Source organism: Theropithecus gelada, chromosome 12 (genome assembly GCF_003255815.1).
Source record: "Theropithecus gelada isolate Dixy chromosome 12, Tgel_1.0, whole genome shotgun sequence".
Classification (NCBI taxonomy): domain Eukaryota; kingdom Metazoa; phylum Chordata; class Mammalia; order Primates; family Cercopithecidae; genus Theropithecus; species Theropithecus gelada.
In genome coordinates this window covers 44,239,532-44,260,102 of record NC_037680.1, presented here as the reverse complement: position 1 = coordinate 44,260,102, position 20,571 = coordinate 44,239,532, and the positions used below count along the sequence as shown (strand labels likewise).

The 20,571-nt window shown below is 40.4% G+C and overlaps 1 protein-coding gene and 1 long non-coding RNA gene across 2 annotated transcripts in view; one reads left to right on the top strand and one right to left on the bottom strand.

Moving 5' to 3' along the window:
- B3GALT1 (beta-1,3-galactosyltransferase 1) overlaps positions 1-15,789 on the bottom strand; it is a 44,953-nt gene extending 29,164 nt beyond the window's left edge. Inside the window, exon 1 of the mRNA XM_025403870.1 lies at positions 15,668-15,789. The gene's annotated coding sequence lies outside the window, so the exon portion shown is untranslated. The remainder of the gene's footprint in view (positions 1-15,667) is intronic.
- Positions 1-19,665, top strand: part of LOC112635788 — a 77,214-nt gene extending 57,549 nt beyond the window's left edge. Inside the window, exon 4 of the long non-coding RNA XR_003122086.1 lies at positions 19,212-19,665. This is a non-coding gene — a long non-coding RNA (uncharacterized LOC112635788). The remainder of the gene's footprint in view (positions 1-19,211) is intronic.
- Positions 19,666-20,571: the final 906 nt, after the last annotated feature.

The window sequence follows — 20,571 nt, the reverse complement described above, 5'->3', positions numbered from 1 at the left end:
CCTGACCTCAGGCGATCCGCCTGCCTCGGCCTCCCAAAGTGCTGGATTACAGGCGTGAGCCACCGCGCCCGGCCTAGAAACTTTATTACTATATCTTATGGGGAGAACATTTGTAGAAAGTCTAACAATTTGTAACCAAAATAAAAGAACCTGCAGAATCTAACCTAGAACTGAAGTCGCTATTAGGAGACTTGTCATCATCTGGAAAAGAGACCACAATGGCTTTCAAGGATGGACAAGCCAGGATAAGCCAATCTTTCTCCATCTTCTCATTTTATGACCTTACAAAGGATGCACAATAAGGGAACCATTATTCAGACACTGTTGGCTTTTTATAAGGAAAAACCTAGGTTCCATTTGGGTGCTATTTATTATTAACTTCAAGCTTAAATTTTCTACTGTTAGGCACAGGTGTTTATACAGAAGACTGTTACATGTACCCAGTCTTCATGATACAGAGTGGAAGCTTCTTTTAATCTGAGTATAAAGACATGATGACCCACAGGAACACCACAGCTCTGATCTCATTCTGTTTGTTTTTGAGCTCTGCCCTTTGTTAAAGACAATTTTTGAAATACAGACCAGCACACCCTATTTTGTACAGCAAAGTTCCTTTTTTAGATAATAATCTACTCTGCAATAGAGTTCTACTCCTCACTGATACAGAAATCCAACATTGAGCTTGTTGTTTTTTTAATCAAAAATTCTGATTTTGTCCTTACACCTCAAATTTCAGTGTTGGAAGTAGTCTTAGAAATAATTTAGGACAATTATCTACTCTAGGGGTAAATAGCACCTTAGATACAGATGTATCTTAGGAATTACAGCAGGAGTTTCCAGTATTTCCTTTGGGACTTTGTACTCAGATCTGATCATATTTACTTAAAGATGTCATTTTTCCACGGATAGAATAGCTATTTGTATAGTTTTAGCACGCATCTTCCAGTTTTATTTTGGGACTTGGTCCAATCAATTATCTTTTTATAGTACTTATGTTTAGATAGATAGGTAACTTTCAGTTTTCCTTTCTCCAGGTTAAGACACACCCATTTCAATGGTGGGAGAAAAGAATTTACATCACGCATAGTTTTTCTGTTATTGCCCAGTGTCATTTTTCAATGAGCAAATCAGGAAATAGCTACCTTGGGGAGTGATTTTCATCTGATTCGTTATCACTGAAACATCTTTGGAATCTTTCCGAATCGTAAGGAATTGAATTTCCCTGAGATACTCACTGTATGACCTGCAATAATCCCTAGTGCCTCTATTTTTGTTTTTGTTACATTAATTTCCTAGCCTGTGAGTTTCATATTCATAACCTCTGCAGGAGATACTGCCATCTGCCATATAGCTAAGCCTCCGAGCTGTGGGCTTGGAAGAATCTATATTTATTTCAAGGACAAAGAAGCCAAGGAGGGAAGCGGGACATGTTTATTTTCACTTTTCCCAGACCACAGTGGGAGTGAACCTAAACTCTGGCAGGGAGACGGCATTAGATGCCAAACTGCCACGGTCATTTGCATAATGTGTAATCTAAGGTGCTGATCATCTCTGATAAACAGGCACGTTCAGTGAGGGGAGGAGAAATTTCGCATTGCCCGTCTGCCTGTCCCTTAAGAAACCAATCACACTGCTCTCCATCAACTCTGCAGAGCAGAAACCTTTTTGCTCCATTGAACTTGCTTCCCATTTCTACTTAGCAAACTGACTAATGGCCCTGGCTCGTTCCCTGCTGTCATCTCTAATGCTGCTGGGTGCAGCCGCTCCTCCCCCAAAGGAAGGAACCTATGTTCAGGTAATGGATTGGTTTGGGCTGCATTTTTACTTTACGTTGCTTTGTAAATTGAACTACTACACTGCACTACCCCCACTTGCCCCATATAGAACTTTTGAAGATCGTGAAGGAACATGTCTGTTAGGAAAGTACTTTGCTGTTAAAAATCTAACCATTTGATGTCAATGCAATTGCATAGTAACTCATTTTTAATAGAGCCTTTGTTGAGGGTGGGTGTTCAGCATAAAATTTTGGTTTTAGAAACTGGACATATATTTGTTTGCATAGTTATGTAAATGCCTTTGCTTTAACAAGTGAGTCCTCATATTTAATTGAAAGTCCTCATATTACCTGTTTAGTGAAATTTGTATTTTTAAGTATACGATGGTTAAAAGTGAGATTCTCATAACTTTGGATTTTGCTGCATTGACTTATCTTGTCCCCATTCCCATTGTACAGTAATGGTGTCATTTTGCTGGGGGATCGACAGTGGGAGGTTTCTACACCTCTTCTGGCATGTGTTTATATGGTAATTACAACTTTTGATAGCAATACTACTTTTGCTAATAATGTGTAGTACCTTGGTGTCAGAAACTATTTTCTGTAATTCTCAAGTTATCATCCTTAATTTTAGAAATAATGAAACTGAAGCCCAGAGTATTTAGAGACTTCTAATTCCATTTGGTGAAAGCACATGAAATTGTCATTAACGTAGCTTAAAAATGGTTGAACATCAGCAGCTCTCTATGGCCTTCAGGAGAGCCAGGATTCAAACTAGTGGCAGCCACAATCTATAGTCAGCCTTCCTTCCACGGTGCCATGCTGCTGCCTTATTTATTTATATTTTGTCTTATTTCAAGAATCTCGCCTTGTATACATGACACACTCAATATAATATATAGCTACTGTCTGTCGACTGGCTTTTTAGAAGGGAGTTTGGAGAGTGCCACAGATTTGTGTTTTATAACCATTTAGCGAACTATTCGGTCTCAGGTTTTACCACTGTAAATCTAGGTGATTATAAAGGACTATTAGACACTGTCTTTTGAGTCATTGTTTTCTCTCCTCTCTACATATGCTACAGTTTTCCAAAGTCCAAATAGCTGTCACCAGTGATGGGCTCTACCTGAGACAGGTAAAATCTTGCATCTCTGATCTCTCTTCCTCATTTATATTTCTCTGTGTTTTCTCCAACCAGTGAGGCTCAAAAATGTCACAGATTTCATGAGATGACTGAGAAAGCACTTAGTAATCCACCTTTAAAGCATCCCTCCCATCTCTTTCTCCCTCTATTCATATCTCCTTTCCACATTCTCATTTCTTCCTGCTGCACCACTTTCTCTATTCTGAAGATAAAACTCTAATTTTTTGGCCACAACTGTTTACCTCAAATTCTTATTTTGGCCATTTTTAAGAACATACCTGCCCATTTTGAAGTAACGCAGGTGGTTTTAATATTGAGTATGTCCCAAAGATATGAATTTTGACAGCAAACCAGTGACTACACAATTTAAAGTGTGATTACATAGTAATTACTCAATTTGCTTGTGAACACTGAATCCTTTCCATGGGTTCCAGACAGATGTCACAGCAGATGCACCACATATAAAGGAGAATTTCCATTAACTGCAGTCATAGTTGGGCTTATAACTAACTATGGGAGTGCTGAATTAAATTGTTAATAAAGGGCACTGTTGAGAACTATTAGAAAATATGATTCAGACAGGAGAGGGACAGCAGTTGTTAAGTATGGGAAGGTTCCCATGAATAAGTGTGTCAAATACAATGCTGACATTTCAAAGAGTTGATGAATACTTGGCTTTGGGGCTATGTGACAGTTATTGATAGTAATAACTGGATTTTGTGGAGAACATGGTGGCATACAAATTTATTTCTACTTACACTATGATTATCACCAGAATCCAGGAGGTAGAGACAAATGTCCGGAGGCTCAGAGGCTCACCCATGTTCTTATAACTGGTATGCAGTGGAGTCCAAACCCATGGCAAGGCTGCCCTGCCATTCAAGCCACTTCTCTTAGCATCACATCACGCTGCTTCTTCCTGGGAATGGTCAGTTCAGTCAACCAATCAATTAGACTGTGCACGTGTTTTTAATGAAACTGACTTGTTGACTTGCTCATTTAAAATCAAAGTGATTGAATCAGCTGTTTGTGAAAACACAGGTTAAGGAAGTGCTTGCTTATTTTTACATCAAACTTTTTGGTAGTATATATTTTCAAAACGGCTACAGTTTGAAATCAATTCTTTGGCAACAGAGGAAACAGCTGAACATGCAGCAGTCTTTTCAACTAAATTCATACACATCCAGGATGATCAACACTGGTAGCATCATCTTCAAATAGGCAGCACATGGGCCCGTATTGATATTGACAGTTCAAAATTGTGGACAAGTCTGAAGTAAATTAATGTACAAACTTTTCAGGTGAAAGCCTGAAAGCATTTCAATGAAGGCTGGGAAACATTTGCAGGTCTCCTTGATTTTCTAACCAAATTTTTTTTTTTTTATTTTTTAAAGTATGAATGAATGCCTACCCTGCCCCTGTTCCCGCTTAGTATCTTTCCTCATCTAAATGACAATGGTATGTTTGCCGCACAGCCTGCCCACCACTGACCCCTGTTCCCAGGTCTGTGAAAAGACCTGGTCTTAGTGAGGTTTGTCATTAGGAAGCTGCTCAAGTGTTGAGGACTGCAGAGAACTCGCTTCTGCTCAGTCCTTGAAGACATTTCTCTGGGGCATGACTTCCAGACTCTGGTAGGGATTGGTGATCAGACAGAGAAATGATGCAGTGGTCAACAGGACTTTCACACGAATGTCAATGCTTGGTGAGGAAAAAACTGCTTTTAATCTTCCTATGTGGTTCTTCTTCATAAAGAACATCCATGCCTTTTAGACATTTCTTTTGCCTTTTCCTCTCCTCCCAAAAGACTTTGTGGTTACTTGCAGCCAGCCCCATTCTCCTGGCCTTTCCATTTTCTCCTCAGAAGGACCACCACTCCATTTCATTTACCTATGTGGGCTTTGCACCCCTCCTTGGAGCACTCACCCTCCTATGGCTTCTCTTTCTCTCATAACTTCCCACCCCATTCTCCCGTGCATCTTAGAGGACTGTTCTCCCAGATCATCTCATCCTGCCCAGCAGGAAGCCATAGCTCACATCTCAGCCAAGGGGAGGGGTGGATATGACACCAGTGGAGAAGGATATCAACAAAGGAGGAGAGAAGGAAAGGCATCAACTGAGGCTTTTCAAGAGTGGGGAAGAGACATGAGAGGCCTCTGGAGCCTGAAAAATGAAACTCATAAGTGGGGCAAGACTTGGTCCCCTTTCTGTCCTGCTTCAGCTTTATTTATCATACTTTAGATATCTATTATTTTTTCTTTCTTCTTTTTTTTTTTTTCCCCCTTGAGACAGAATCTCGCACTGTTACCTGGGCTGGAGTGCAATGGCATGATCTTGGCTCCCTGTAACCTCCGCCTCCCAGATTCAAGCAATTCTCCTGCCTCAGCCTCCTGAGTAGCTGGGATTACAGGCGCCTGCCACCAGGCCCAGCTAATTTTTTGTATTTTTAGTAGAGATGGGGTTTCACTATGTTGGCCAGGCTGGTCTCGAACTCCTGACCTCATGATCCACCTACCTAGGCCTCCCAAAGTGCTGGGATTACAGGTGTGAGCCACTGCACCTGGCCTAGATATCTATTTTTATTAGAAATAATTTTTGAAAAATGTCTGATATAGTGAGTAGGACAATATAGACAATCAGTAAGAGATAGTTAATGTATTGCTTTGTAAAACCCAAGTAACTCAAATCAGTATAGGACAATTCAGTTCAAACCATGAAGCAAAAAGTTAGTTTTGATAAAAGCAAGACTGTACTTTTGGTAAAAGTTTCTCTCTGTTATAGTACACAGATTGTAGCAATCAGTTGTGAGGGATAGCATGACAACTTATGATGATAGTCACCAAGTACTGAAATTTGAGTTTGATAATTTTAGAGACAGGATAGTGTTAATGTCAAGACACTTTCAGTCCCATACACATATTACACCTGGAAATATTCTGTAACCTCTATAGGGTCCTGTTTCCCAATCTGCAAAATGAAGATCCTACAGAACAAACCACACAGGGTTGGTTGTTCCTGGCTTAAATGGGGTCATACACGCAAAGCTCATGGCACAGTGCTTAGCATAGAGTAAGTACTCAGTAAAGGCTGTCCATTATTAGGATTGGGATTTTTTAAAAAGAGAGCACATTCAAGTTTGTCTTTGTGAAGATATCAGTTTTACGCATTTGCCTTCTGATTTACTTTCCTGAGAGACAAAGAAAGGGGCATGGTTTAAGCGTGCCTGCTGGGAATGTAGGAGCCATGAGAAATTCATCTCTTATGCAGGAAAAAGGTCAGAAACCACACACTGGTAGGTTTCCCATCCACTCTATCACCTCTGCCAATCATATTTCTGACCATGTCACATTCCCACAGAACACTTTCCACGAAGTGGTGTTTATTAATTCATTCGGCAGTTCATCACAGGTTAGACTTCTTTCACTCGAGCTTGAGAGCAATTTTGTGCTATTAGGAAAGATGTGAGAAGTCATTTATGGGACGGTAGGTAGACTCAATTGGTGACAGGGGATGTGTTGACGGTTTCACTTTATAGGGCGTTTTCCAAATTCTGGGACTAGATGGTGTATGCTAATTCATTTAACTAACAACTGCAGAGCATCCACTTCTTTAAGGCCCAAGAATAGGTGCCAGGGAATCAAAGGTGCATTACACAGCATCACAGTCTGGTAAGAAACGTGAGGCCTTACACACAGCTGAATCAATATTTGTTGAGGCAACTGGGAAATAAACCCTTCCTTAATTCTGTGTGTTCTTAGAGAGCTTAGAGCAACCTACCCTAAGCGGGCAGAGGAGCGGGTGGAATGCTGTGGTTGTGACAGGTTTGTTGCCTGTCTCTGCTGTGCTTCGAGAGCCCTCTGTGCTGACCTTCTAGCAATCTCTCTAGGGCTCAGTGAAGCCCTCTCAGAAATAACTGTTACAAAGTCCCAGAAAAGCACACTGGGATGTGGCCAATCCCAAACCCAGCAAACCACTCTTGGTGCCTTTTTAAGTTTGTAAACCCAGGAATTGTGTCATGCTCTGGTTTCCATTCCAGTTTGTTCAGCGGCTGAAGCACAGCTTGCGAAGGACTGTAGATATAGAGCATCCAAGGCCATAAGCAAACACACCATCAGAAAGTGCACTCTGAGCAGCAGCCACGCACTGAGCGGGGACTGCTGGAGAGGGAAGGGGTGGGCTGGGCGCTATCTGCAGAAAACAGGCCTGACTCCCTGCTCCTTAGCTCACTACTGCCCATAGCGAGAGCTGCCTGGCTTCATCTTGCCCGTTCAGTCTCACCTAGGTGCCCGTCTAGACCAATGCAGTTCCCTAGTTAGGGAGAATTTAGGGGGCCCAAGGGCAGTAACACAGTGGCAAGGATCTCATCATATTTCCAACTGAGCGTGTGCTCAGCCTTCAGGAGCTGAGCCAACTACATTTTGTTTTGTTCTTTGTGACTAAATAGGCCACCTTGTACCCTGCTTACCGTGACTGGCATCTGTCTTGTTCTTTGTACCCCACCCTTTGGAGCCTTGTTTCTTTAACAGGCAGGTGAATCTTTAAGCACTGACTTGAAGAGCAGTTTTGGGCAGTGAATGAAATAGCTTGTGAGGCATCTGGCACACAGAATATGTGCCATTTGTGCTGGTGTCTGAGTCTTGACCTTTGTACATTCTGTCCCACTGGTGTTCTTGGAGCCTGGAGTTCTGCCTCTGAACAGGAAGCATGATTGTTTTGGTGTCGAGGACATTTGGTAGAGTACAGTGGAAAAATATGTGATTTATTTACCAATACTGTCATCCTTGGTATCTGATGGGGATTGATTCCAAGACTCCACCGTACAAAATCAGCAGATGCTTAAATTCCTTATATAACACGGTGCAGGATTTGCATATAACCTACATGCATTCTCCTGTGTGCTTTAAACCATCTCTAGATTACTTATAATACCTAATACAATGTAAATGTTATGTAAATAGTTGTTATGCTGCATTTTAAAATTTATATTATCTTTTATTATTGTATTGTTATCTTTTATTGTTTCTCTCTTGCAAACATTTTCAATCCACAGTTGGTTGAGGCCTCAGATGTGGAACCCGTGGATATAGTGGACTGATTCATATGTGCCACAGACATCCCTGACTCTCACCCCATCCTTGACTTTCATTCCTTCTTTGAGCCTTATTCAATACTGGCCACCACCTGATCCTTACGCTCACCCCATTCCTGACAGGGTGTCTTCTAATCAGTTCTTGAGTTTCTTCAAGGGTTTAGGACTCAGAGACCTCCTCAGGGGCATAGGGAGCACTAGACTGCTATGCTGGTGTGTGGGGAATTGAGTCTAGCCCAGCATCTCCTGTTGCCTCCTCTTCCTCAGCTCTGGCTCAGCTGCTTGAGGAGCTGTTCCAAGAGAGATCAGGGACCAAATGCCACTGGTCCCTGTCCTTCCTGTCAACTCCTCTTCCTTAGGCTCTGGTGGCTTGAGGGGAAACCTGGCCAGGTTGAGGCTGGAGAGAATCAAGCCATGAGCCCTGGAGGGTGGAGTGGTAGAGAGGACCGAGCCCAAGACCGGGAGTCAAGTGACCTGACCCGTTCCCCGCTGTGTGACCTAGGCTCACCCCACATCACTTCAGGAAATGCAGGCAAGATGTAGAAACCAAATGCAGAGGTGGGCTCTGCTACTCTGCTCAGCTGAAGAATGTCAAGAAAAGCCCATCTTGTGGTGTCAAATTGTGTGGCACCAATCTCTACTCTGAATAAAAAGAAATGATGCTGAAATTAAGGCCTTAGCTTACCGGACTGAAAGAGAAGGAATCAGAGGGAAAACATTGGTAACATTTGCTCTGAATTTGTCATGGTCTTTATCAGTATTTAATTTAAAAGGAAAAATAAAACCACCTGGCAACCTCACAGTGGATACTGAATAACAAGCTGGATAAGCTGTTAAACACCTATGCAATGGCTACAGAGACAGGAGAGTGGAGCCAAGGGCTGTGGCACAGACTCCTTGCCTAAGCCCGAGACAAAGTCAGAGGGGGCAGATGCACAATCACTGTGTCTCTAATTTCTACAGGAGCTGGAGTCAAGAGCGATGTGCTTTCTGAACAACTGCCCTGGGTGGGTCAGTGAAAAGGGATCGATCCCTGTCTCAGAAGTAAAAATGATAAACGTGCTCTAAGAGGAAAAATTATTTATGGTGTACTCTCAGCCTGACAATGTGGAATTAGTAAGAGAATTGTCTTCTATTGGTAGCCTCTTTATATATGTGTATATAATTTATCTATCTCTCTCTCTCTATATATATATCTATCTTACACACACACACACACACACACACACACACACACACACACACACCCCTACAAATATCTTATTGGTTCTTTTTCTCTGGAGAGCCCTAACATTGTCTCCTTTGGGGGAAGTTCCTCAAGGCAAGGTCCTAGACCTTCTTTTCTTCTCACTCTAAGTTTTGCTTCTTTTCTTTTTTTTTTGAGACGGGGTCTTGCTCTGTCGTCCAGGCTGGAGTGTAGTGGCGCAATCTCTGCTCACTGCAAGCTCCGCCTCCTGGGTTCATGCCATTCTCCTACTTCAGCCTCCCGAGTAGCTGGGACTACAGGCGCCTGCCACCACGTCTGCCTAATTTTTTGTATTTTTAGTAGAGACGGGGTTTCACCGTGTTAGCCAGGATGGTCTCGATCTCCTGACCTCGTGATCTGCCTGCCTTGGCCTCCCAAAGTGCTGGGATTACAGGTAGTTTTGTTTGTTTTCAAGGTCATTTTTTTTTTCCCTGCCCGTGGCCTCTGTTGCCTTCTGCATGTGAATAACTCTTAAGTTTGTATTCTAGCTCAGAGATCTCTCTCTATGGATCTCCAGACCCATGCATCTAATTGTGTACTTGGATATCTGAAGGGCATCTGAATGCAACGTATGCAAAGATAAATCCATGATCCTGCAACCCTGATCTTCTTTCAGGGTTCCCCACCTCTGTGAAACATACATCTCTGTATTGGAAAGACCTGGAGTCATTCCTAACAGCTCCCTCCCTCTTAACTCGGTACCTAATCCATCACCATATCCTGCCAATGTCACTTCAGAAATTTCTTTATATCTCTACTTCTCTCAAGCTCCACTACCACCACTCAAGCTATGGGTATCTCTCATCTTGACTCCTATATTAACTTTTTAAGTTGCAAGTTGCAAGTTGCAAATAGCTGCCTATTCTCAGTCTGTCCTCTAATGCTCTTTCTTTACACTCCAGCTACAGTGATCTTTCTAAAAACTAAATCTGATCATATCATTCTGTGCCATTACCTGTTGGAAATCATACCATGATTTTCTGTTGTGCTTAGCAAGAAAGCTAAGAAATTCTTAGCAAGGCTATGTGGTGGTTCCCGTGGCTCTGCATGGTGTTATCCTGCCGCAGTTTTCCCCTTGCTTTCTAGACTCCAGCTAAACTAGCTTTTTCTTTTAACTCCTGAAAATAAAGTCTCCATCATGGGTTCTTTGAATATACTGTTTTTACTCTAGTTTTAAAAATTTGGAATATCCTTCCCAACTTCTCAACTATCATATCAGGAGTCATTTACAGAGGAAACTGTTGTGTTCTACACACCCCTTCCTCAGCCTAGTCAGATTCCTTTATTATATAATCTCATAGTATTTCTCTAAATCAAAGCAAATAATAATAGCTAAGAAGTATCACATGCTTGCCAAGTTCAAGTGTCAAGCACACTGCTAAATATTTTATAATTGTTATATCTAAATATTATCTAATTAAAAATTAGAGAAATAGTCAGTATTATCATTCTTATTTTCCAAGAGAGGAACCAGAGAACCTGGGTGACATGCTGAGAGCATATTCAGCAGTGTGATGAGTTTAGTGGATATTTGGTTCCCCCACTGGCCTGTCTACTTGGAATGAGCTGGGGCCACTGTTAATGGATCAGCACTGTTAGAGGGCTGCCTGGCATGTAGAATGTGTTCCATATGTACTTGTTGATTGAAATAATGAATATTTGAATGAGAAATGAACCAGGGCACATTTTAACATGAAAACTAACTGGGTATTCCTTTTGTTCTCTATACCAAATTAGTCACCTATGAGATTGTTTACAAAATTCTAGACAGCTGCTTGCAAATGAGAAAATGGCATTCCCAATATTGGAGATGCTTTAGAGTATCCTCCACTCTTCATTTTAATGACCATCTGCTCCATTTCCAAATGAGACACCAATTCAGTTTAATTTTACACACAGTTAAGAATGATTTTTTTTTAGTCCCAGTCCTTTTGGGGCTTCTAAAATCACACACACTCAAGCACACACTTAGAAAGATGCATACTCTCTGTTAGGTACACAACAGCAACTGTAACAAATAAGCCCTAAATTTCTAAGCCTTAACACAATAGGTGGTTATTTCTTATTTGTGTAACAGCCTAGCGTTGCTGCTTGGCCAGAAAGCTTTTCACCCGGTGATTTTGGGAACCCAGGCTTTCTTCACCCCATGGGGCCCCTGCCTGGGGGTTTCAGAGTTCCTTTACTGATGGCAGCAAGGCAAAAAGCGTAGAGGAGGCATACCTCCTTCCTCAAAACCCTGGCTTCCAAATGAAGCACGTCACTTCTACTCAATTCGCATTGCTAGAAATTTATTATGTGGTCATGCCCAACTCTAAGGAAGGCTAGGAAATGCTGTCTATCTACATGCCCAGGAAGAAAAAAGAGAAAACACATTTGATTGAATCATTAGCATTCTCTGTCCCACCCTTGTCCTCATAGTACAATGCAGAGAGATGCTGTAAGATTAGTAAAAAGTGCCCTCGGGTATGGGAAGAAGGAGCTTAATTTTCACTGTGGACATCTGAAAAGACATGTGGAGGAGTGTATTTTGAGTGGGGCTTGAAGAACAAGCAAGTCCTTGATAGGAAGAGATGGTAACAGGCATAACTGAGATGAAACCAGTGCCAAGAGAGATGAGGTCTAAAGCCAGGTGGAAATGAGAAGGCGAGAAGAAATGTATGCCTGTGCCTTGGTCTGTGTGTAGGCAACTCAGAGTCAAGTGTAAACATTATTTTAATAATCTCTTTGTCTTGGTTTTCCTGTGCTCCTTCTTCAAGTAATTAAACAACAAACAGAATTCCACCCTCCACCATAAGTATCTTGGTCCCTAATGTGAAGATATGAAATAATTAGAGGGTGTGCTGTGTAAGAATTGTAATGTCATGGAAACTTCTATTTTCAAGACTGTGCTAATTACACAGGATGAGGCGGAACAAAGGGAAGATGCACAATTAGCAGAGCACAGCTTATTATAACCAGCTCTGTTTAGAGCCTCTTCTGAACCTAGATATGTAATAAATCAATATGCAGTAGTGACCCAGCATTTATTTTTTAGAGAACTCTTAAATTTTGGAAATGCGGGATTTTTGGAATGCGAGATTTGGCCATTTTGGATTTGACTGTGGGGATGGTACAGGAGACTTTTACATTCTAGTCTACACAATCAAGAGGAAAAAGCAGGGTCTTTAGAGGGAGAAGACCTCGTCTTTGGTCTGCCACTCACTGGCTGGGTGATCATAGCTTCTCTGAGCTGCTTCCTCCACTGTGTAGGTATAGGGGGTAGTAATGCAGATGAAAGCACCTAGCGCTAAGCCTAGACTATATTAAGGACACAATTTTAATTTTAGATCCATTTCCTTTCCCCTTCCCAACCTTCCTTTTCTTTAATGAGATTTCATTTATCTCAAATAAAAATCCTTAAGACTTTAAGAACTGTACAAGAATAACTGTAATAACTGACAGATGTACTTCCTTTAAGGCTACCAAACTTCAATAAAGGCAGTTATAATATCAGTGGCTCTGTCTGGGCAGTGTCAAGGATAAAAAAAAATACCTTCCTAGGCTGGGTGCAGTGGCTCACGCCTGTAATCTCAGCACTTTGGGAGGACGAGGCAGGTGGATCACCTGAAGTCAAGAGTTCGAGAGCAGCCTGGCCAACATAGTGAAACCCTTTCTTTACTAAAAACACAAAAATTAGCCAGGCGTGGTGGCACATGCCTGTAAGTCCAGCTACTTGGGAGGCTGAGGCCGGAAAACCACTTGAACCCGGGAGGCGGAGGTTGCAGTGAGCAGAGATCATGCCACTGCACTCCAGCCTGGGACTCGAGTGAAACTCCATCTTAAAAAAAACCAAAAACCAAAAAACAAAAAGTACTTTCCTTGTCAAATCTCATGAGGGCTGACTCAGCTCTTCTTTTCTTCCAACGAAGATAAATTGCGTATCATGCAATTTGCTTTCTGCTAGGGGGTTTTGTTTTGTTTGCAAACAAGATCTTAAGTGCAAAAGACTTAAACATTCAAGGGCCTATGACAAGTCCCATAAAAGTTGGGCTTTTCACTAGCTTCTGTTGCCAGAATATTAGAAATTGATATGAAAAACTGAGAGCTTAAAAATTGCACAGTATTACACATGATTCAATTGCAAAGTGCTGTGAACTGCCCATCCCAAGCCTCAGCTATGAATGGCCTATACACCAAAGTGCATCTCAATATTGACTGAAAGGATAGAGGCTCTTAGCTCTTGGGAAGGCATTAGGATTGCATTATCATATCAATAGCCCACATGCAAAGTTCTTGATAAAAACTATCAGAATCCAGAGGCAGAGATAAAATATGAGAGTTTGATTTGTGTAAACAAATCAAAAGCATTTACAGTCAAGCTACTTAATCTGTCTTAAAGCATTGCCAGGAATATAAACATCAGAACAGCCTGAGGCAGGCAGCCGGTAGTAGACGGAGAACTCTAATTTGCTACTTTTTCTTGCTTTGCTATAATCCAGCCATATTGGCTATCTTTCAATTTTACAAACCCGCGAAGCTTAACGCTTTTTGTCTTAAAACCCCTAATAATAATAGTCAGGATAGTTTCTTAGTGGCTTAAGACAATTAAAGCTTGTTGTTTGCTCAGGCTACAGGTCCATTGTTGGGGGGTGGGGGGAGGGGCTCTGTTCTTTGCAGTCACACAGGTTCCAGGCTGAAGGAGAAACCACATCTTGAGCCACATCACCAGCAGAATGCCACAGGGAAAGGGAGCTAGGGAATCTTGCAACAGCAATGAAATGCTCCAGCATGGAAGTGCCATAGATCCTTTACTACTCACAACTCACTGGTCATCTCACATCCCCGGCCCCAGTCTATCTGGTCCTCTCCTTTGCCCAGAAGGGAAGGGCCATGGGGAAAGCTCTCTTGACTCTCACACCTCCCGTAACCACCCTTTCTAAAGCAGGTTCCGCCTCTTCACTACCTGGGCACCCTGTTTGTTTTCTTCATAGTGCTTATCACAGTTTGTAATTGTATTATTTATTTACTTTCTGTTTTGTTTTTAGTCTGTTTCCTCCGTTGGACGCTAAGATCCGTAAGAGGAAGTATTATTTATACCAGCAGGCTGATTCCATAAAGCTGTTCTCAAAAGTACCCAATTGGCTTCAGGTATTTAAAATACTCAGTATATTTGTCTTGAACTTGGAGAATCCTTATGACTATAATCTCATGTCTCTTAGTCCATGTCCACCTGTTTAGGCTCTGTGCTGACCCTGCTCCACTGCTCCTCATCAGAGGGTCCTCTTGCTACTCACTGTCAGGGGCTGAAACAAACTGCGTGTTCCTTCCAATGCTGTCAGTAAGTGGTGGGAAAAAAAACTATCAACTGAAACCTTACAGAAATCTCCAAAGACGGTGAAAACCAACATATCCAGTGCACATTACTAGAAATTTTGTAAATAAGGACCCGGAGAGAGGAATTTGGTGAATTGGAGTTTTGTTGAACTTGCTTTTGGGAAATTAGCTCACAGGGAATTGGCTCAGAGCTACCCGCCACCTTCCACTAACAACTGTATTTCAGGGTCCAATTCTGCTTGGCATTTTGAAGGCACACTGAAATAACTGTCAATTTCATGGACAAGGAAACTGTAGTTTACAAAGGTTAAGTAAGTGGCCCAAAGTCACAGAGGCTATGATGGGAAAGATAGGAGTGTCATCCAGGTGACCTCTTGCCACTGTGGTGCTTCTTTCCCTGAATCACAGTCCCGATAGGTTGCAATCATTTTTATTTATTTAATGTGCCATTTAGTGTATAAAGGAATATTCTGAGTATTTCTCTTGCTTTTTATCACTTTAAATAAAAACATTTTAATTATTCACTATTTTAGAGACTTTTAATAACTGTACCATCATTTTCTATGTAAAATCCTATTATTTTCAACTGAAAGCACAATTGCCTGTGGGATGAGTTTATTTCAGCAAAGAAGATTCAAGAATCAATTAGTGATGGCCTTGGAGAAATGGGTTTTAAATAGGAATTGTCTTAGGTCACCTAAAGCATATCTTTAGTTCCCTAATAGTTCATCTTAAAAGAGGCCGCCACTAAAATCAGTCAAAGGTTTCATAGACACTTTTAATATGGATTTTTTAAAAAGACACTTTTTTTTTAAGCTATGAGTTTTTTCTCCTGTATCTTTCAGAATAAAGGCATTTTCCTGCATGTCCTACACATGTATTCCAGAACTTAAAATACAATCAAATAAAAAATTTAAAAGAGAAATAAGGCTTTTATGGCAAGGATATTTTGCATACTATAGCAGGTAAACATTAATAAAGAAAAAAACCTAGAATTTTCTCTCTGCTCATTAGTCCTTAGACGCTGATTTCTGATTTTGTAGAGTTGCTGTTATTTTTCCTCGATGCTGGGCTGCATAACTGAGAAATGTGTTTCTCTCCTACCTGTTGGCTCCAGCGTGCTGTGTTTTCCTTCTTCTTACTACAAGTTCGGGAAATCAAGCATGGTCTCAATCTGCCTGAGGAGGAGATTCAAGGTGCCCGTGCCAGGAGCAAGCTGCATAGCCCTAAGTGGACACAAAGAAGAGAGAAAAATTTAGAAATAATGGAAATGAACTGGGTTCAGAGAAATGAAAACAGAACTGCCACTTTAAAAAAATGTTTCTATTTAAGTACATTACAATACAAAGAATGGCAATGTGGGTAGGCATTGAATAGAGGTGGATTGAATGAAAAAGGAAGGAAGAAATTAACCTCATTTAGGGTTTCAACTGGTACTAGGATTACAAACTCAGATGCCTTCAAGCCCATGCAGGTGGTACCAATGAGCCAGCGGACTGGGTGTGAGATACTAAGGAATGGTGGGCACTGTGATGAGCTAGTAAGCCCATGCTCCATCTGAAGGGGCAACTACTGCTCAGGTCTACTTGACGATTTTGACTGATGCCACAAAGATGAACAGGCCCAGTGAGGTCACAACGTCCAATTTGTAGGGAAAAACAGAAATACAGATTTTTAAATGTGAAATATCTTGAGTTTTGTATTTTAGGATCTAATTTTAAAAATAAAACAAAACTTTGCACAGGTCAGACAAAGCTAAAACCAAAGCCCATGTGAGGGGTCGGGATGGGCACATGGATGGCCAGCTTTTACCTAAGGCCTACTGCAACATCTTAACTTTCCAAGTGATAAAAAAGGTCCAGAGGGCTGAAGCTGCCTTGAGGCAAAGACATTTGGTTCATTCATGGCACAGCTGGGAGTTTAGGCATGCGCACCTTCCCTTTCACTTAAGACCTTTTAGTGTCACTTATGACCACTCTGCCACTGGCTGAATCTGATCCAGACCTGTTTAAATAACAGGATGGAAGCCAACTAGACCTGCCTTCTATTGATCAGATTCTTGGGTCTCAAACTATATGTATAGAAAGCTTCATAATAAAAGGTGGAATGTTCTATTCTAACTGTTCACGTATATCATAGAGTAAGTTCTGGGTAATGCTGAGTGACTGAAATGTGATGGGTCCTCATATGAAATAAAACTGTTATTAAAGGCATTTGTTTGAGATGGTATTTAAGCAATGTGGCCCCCCCATGAAGAATATGGACAGAGGCACAAGTGGGTTCCAGTGGATCCACTTGCTGATTCCAGTTTCTGTTAAAACACTGTCTGTTTCATGATGATCAGTGTTGCGTGATGGGTCAGTGTATGGGTTGGGTTTAGAGACTGACCCAGCCACTGACGATACTTAACCTCTCTAGGTCCCATGTGCAAAATCATGATAATGGTACCTGAGTCCTAGAGTTGTCATGAGGTTCAAATAAATGAATACATAGAAAGTGCTTAGGATGGTGCTTGCATAGGTAGACATCAATGTTAGCTAGTATTTGTAACAACTACCAACATTTACTGAATGCCTACACCAAGTTACTTACATGTATTATCTGTCATCATCTCCACAATCCTCTTAGTTTTGTATTATTAACTTCATTTTAATAATGAGAAAACGTGACCGAGGGAGAGCAAGTCTATTGTTCAATGTCATCCTGGGATTAGTGGAGCTAGTGTTTGAACTTAGATCTACTCAGCCTAGACAGTTGCTTAACCTACCTCTCCAGTGCCTTGTCATTTGTTCAACTGAAGACAAATTTCAGAACTTTAAAGGAGAGCAAGTCTATTTGGTCAAACACCAATTGCTTATCAAGTCAAATACCAAAGCAAAAGAGGCCCAAAGCAAACAATCAAAAGTATTGCAACACTTGGGAATCTTTTGCCTTATGTAAAAAATGTCTTATTCGAATAATGGGAGTGTACCATGTAACTAAGCATAAGACGGGAGAGCATGTAGTCAGTTTTTAGTCTGCATGAACCCTCACTCTTCCCTTTAAAGTGCTGTATCTCTTACTAGATTATTTGCTTAATATTGATAAAATAATGGAGGTAGCTTTTAAGAATTTAAACATGTACTGAATGTTGACATTGGAAAAATAGCACCTGGAAGATTTTACTCTAGGATATTTTAAAAAAATTTTCTTGCTTTTGTAGAATTTACTATGCAAAAAGTTGAATAAAAATAAACATTATTGTATGAAGCATTAATATGAAGCGTCTTCTATAAAACATTATTGAACGAAGACAAGGGAAGCAAAGAATGAAAGAAATGAGAAGTTACTGAATGCTACCATGAGACAGACCCCATCCTAAGTATTATTATATTCATCATAGCATTCACTGAGTGAAAAATAACCAAACTAGGGCCAGAAAAAGGTATGGAAAATGTGTATATAGCGAACTCAATTTTCCATGGGCAGATGTAGGTTTAAAACTTAAATCTTACTTAGATATAAATTTATCTTGAATAGCCATTCTGTTTTGTCTTGGGATTTTTTCTTTTCACACATTAAAAAATAATTTTAGCAAAGCAGAGGCAGGAAAGGAGGGTGTCCTTTTAATCAAAATACTTAATTGCCATCAATGCAGGAAAATACTAACTAGAAAACATATATACATGCAAATTTTCTCTGCTTTAGAATGAACTGAATATTATCCTAAGAGACAATGACATCTATTCAAAGCAATAATATAGAAAGTGGGAACGTATTGTACAAGAAAAGATGAAAAACATAAGCTACTTTCTTTAGTCTGATTTCTAAAGTAAAATTTTAGTATTTAAGTTAGAGGCACTGCAACTTTCCAGAATATAAAATGCATCTACATTCACATGTTGGTTTTAGAATACAAAATAATATTTCAAAGTCAAGTAGAAATGAATTTGTTCATTATCTACTCTTTTGGATAATTGCCATTATTGCTATTTCTCCTTGGGCAGATAATTGAAAATTGACTATGTAAATTGTTGTGTTTTTCTGGGGAAATAGCTTAGACTCAAAATTTGTCACCCACATTTTAATCTAGTTTACAATTTTATCAGGTCTAAACATTATAGCTATTCTAGCACATTATTCCATTACATTTCATTAATATCACCCCTTCTTTTTAGCTTCATGTGGCAAAAAGGAATTTTGTCAGTGCTGTTTATGGCTGAGAAATCCATTCTTTCTGTGTACCGACTTCTGAGTGCTAGCTATGGGAGAATTTAGTGACATAATAGGATAAACAAGACAGTAATAATATTTGGACATGAGATTTAGTCTTCCCAGTTTTGCTACAGCCCTCTGTGGAAACAAAGGACTTTGTACTGTGGATGTCTAATGTCAGCATCTGGCTACATTTGATCCTGGTTTGTGTGTGGTCTGTTTGAGATAAAGGACTTAGATAAAGACCAACAGAACAAAACACAAAGCGCCACTGAGTTGCCCATTTATTAAGTTATCAAGGTAAATTCTATGATTCATTAGGGAGCCAGGTGGAAACCAGGTGGAGGCCATAGTTGATGTCATTAGTTAATGAATTTAGGAGAGAGAACAGAGGACTTTCGCTCTCTCTGTTTCAATGATCATGAACTTAACTTTCAATTTGTCTTCATTGTAGGTGGGGTCGCTTTGGGACTCTGAGATTCTCATGCAGGAAGTTTATTGGCGTATGTTCTTAGGAACAACACCTGTCCCTAATGGGAGAGGAGAAAGAAGAAGGCAAAGGGAGAGTCTGGACTTTGATGCAGTCACAGCACAGACCTGAGCTGACCTTGCAGGGAGCTCTGGAGTTGGGATGGTTCTGCAGAGTCCAGTGGCTGCCAGGCCAGCTTGCATGGGCTTGGGCAGAGCTGGTGGTGCACACTTCTTCCCAACTTCACATTCAATGACATCATGTTGATATCTTGAAACTGGTGGCATATACATTTATAACACACTAATAGGCAATGCTAGAAATCAGGGATTCTCCCACTTCCCTTGCCTAGAAAGCTGGTTTGCCAGAAAACCCACAGTGAAGAAAGATTGCTTCCATATCTCTGTGCCCAAATTCATGCCATAAATTCTTTTTTGTTGTTTTTTTTCTTTGTTTCTTTCTTTTTCTTTTTGAGATGGAGTCTCACTCTGTCACCCAGGCTGGAAGTGCAGTGGTGCGATCTGGGTTCATAATTGTTAGCAGTGCTACAATAGAAGGAATTCTATACAATAATCCTAAGTCTTGTATTGTTATAGCTTCTTTAGGCCAAGTCTCCTCTGTTCTACCAAGTATTATTCTAATCTCAGGATTTCTATCCCTGCCATGTTATCAGTGATCTTTCTTACTGACTTTCTGAAAGAGGCAACTAAGCTCCCATGGAAATGGAACACTCTCTTTAAGATACAACTTAGTGATATGACCTCCAAAGCCCAAGTGACAGAGTTATCAAAGAAGTATTTAATAAGTACTAATAATGACCAAACAAGATCCTGAATAAAGTACTCAGAAAGAAAAAACAAACCCAGCTGAAATGATTACTGAAATGATTTTGTTTAACTGTATTGCTATGCCTTTACTTGTAAACATGGTCATTCATACTAATGAAGTAGAATAACAATAATTATGGCATGTATTTGTTTAATGAAGTTATAAAATATTTTTGGAGCCAGTTTAGGGTGCAGAAGGTAGGAGAAGATTTTAGATACATTAGCCAAGAATTTAACCAAAGAATTTCAGTTAAAATCACTCCAGCTATTTTAAAAGTTGATTTTAAACTTAGTCCATCCTAAGAAGGATATTGCTGTATGCAATTCAATATCCAATTGCTGTATTTAAATACTATTATCTTTAGGAAAATCAGAGAGTTTGTATGGGAGAGTTCACCATTAGCTTGGGTAGCAGAAATATTTAAGGGTACTATTCTGAACAAAGCTGCACATGTATCAAAGTTCTTTCTTCTTCTGAGCTCTTTATAGAAAAAGGCAACTAAAGGAATATACAAGAT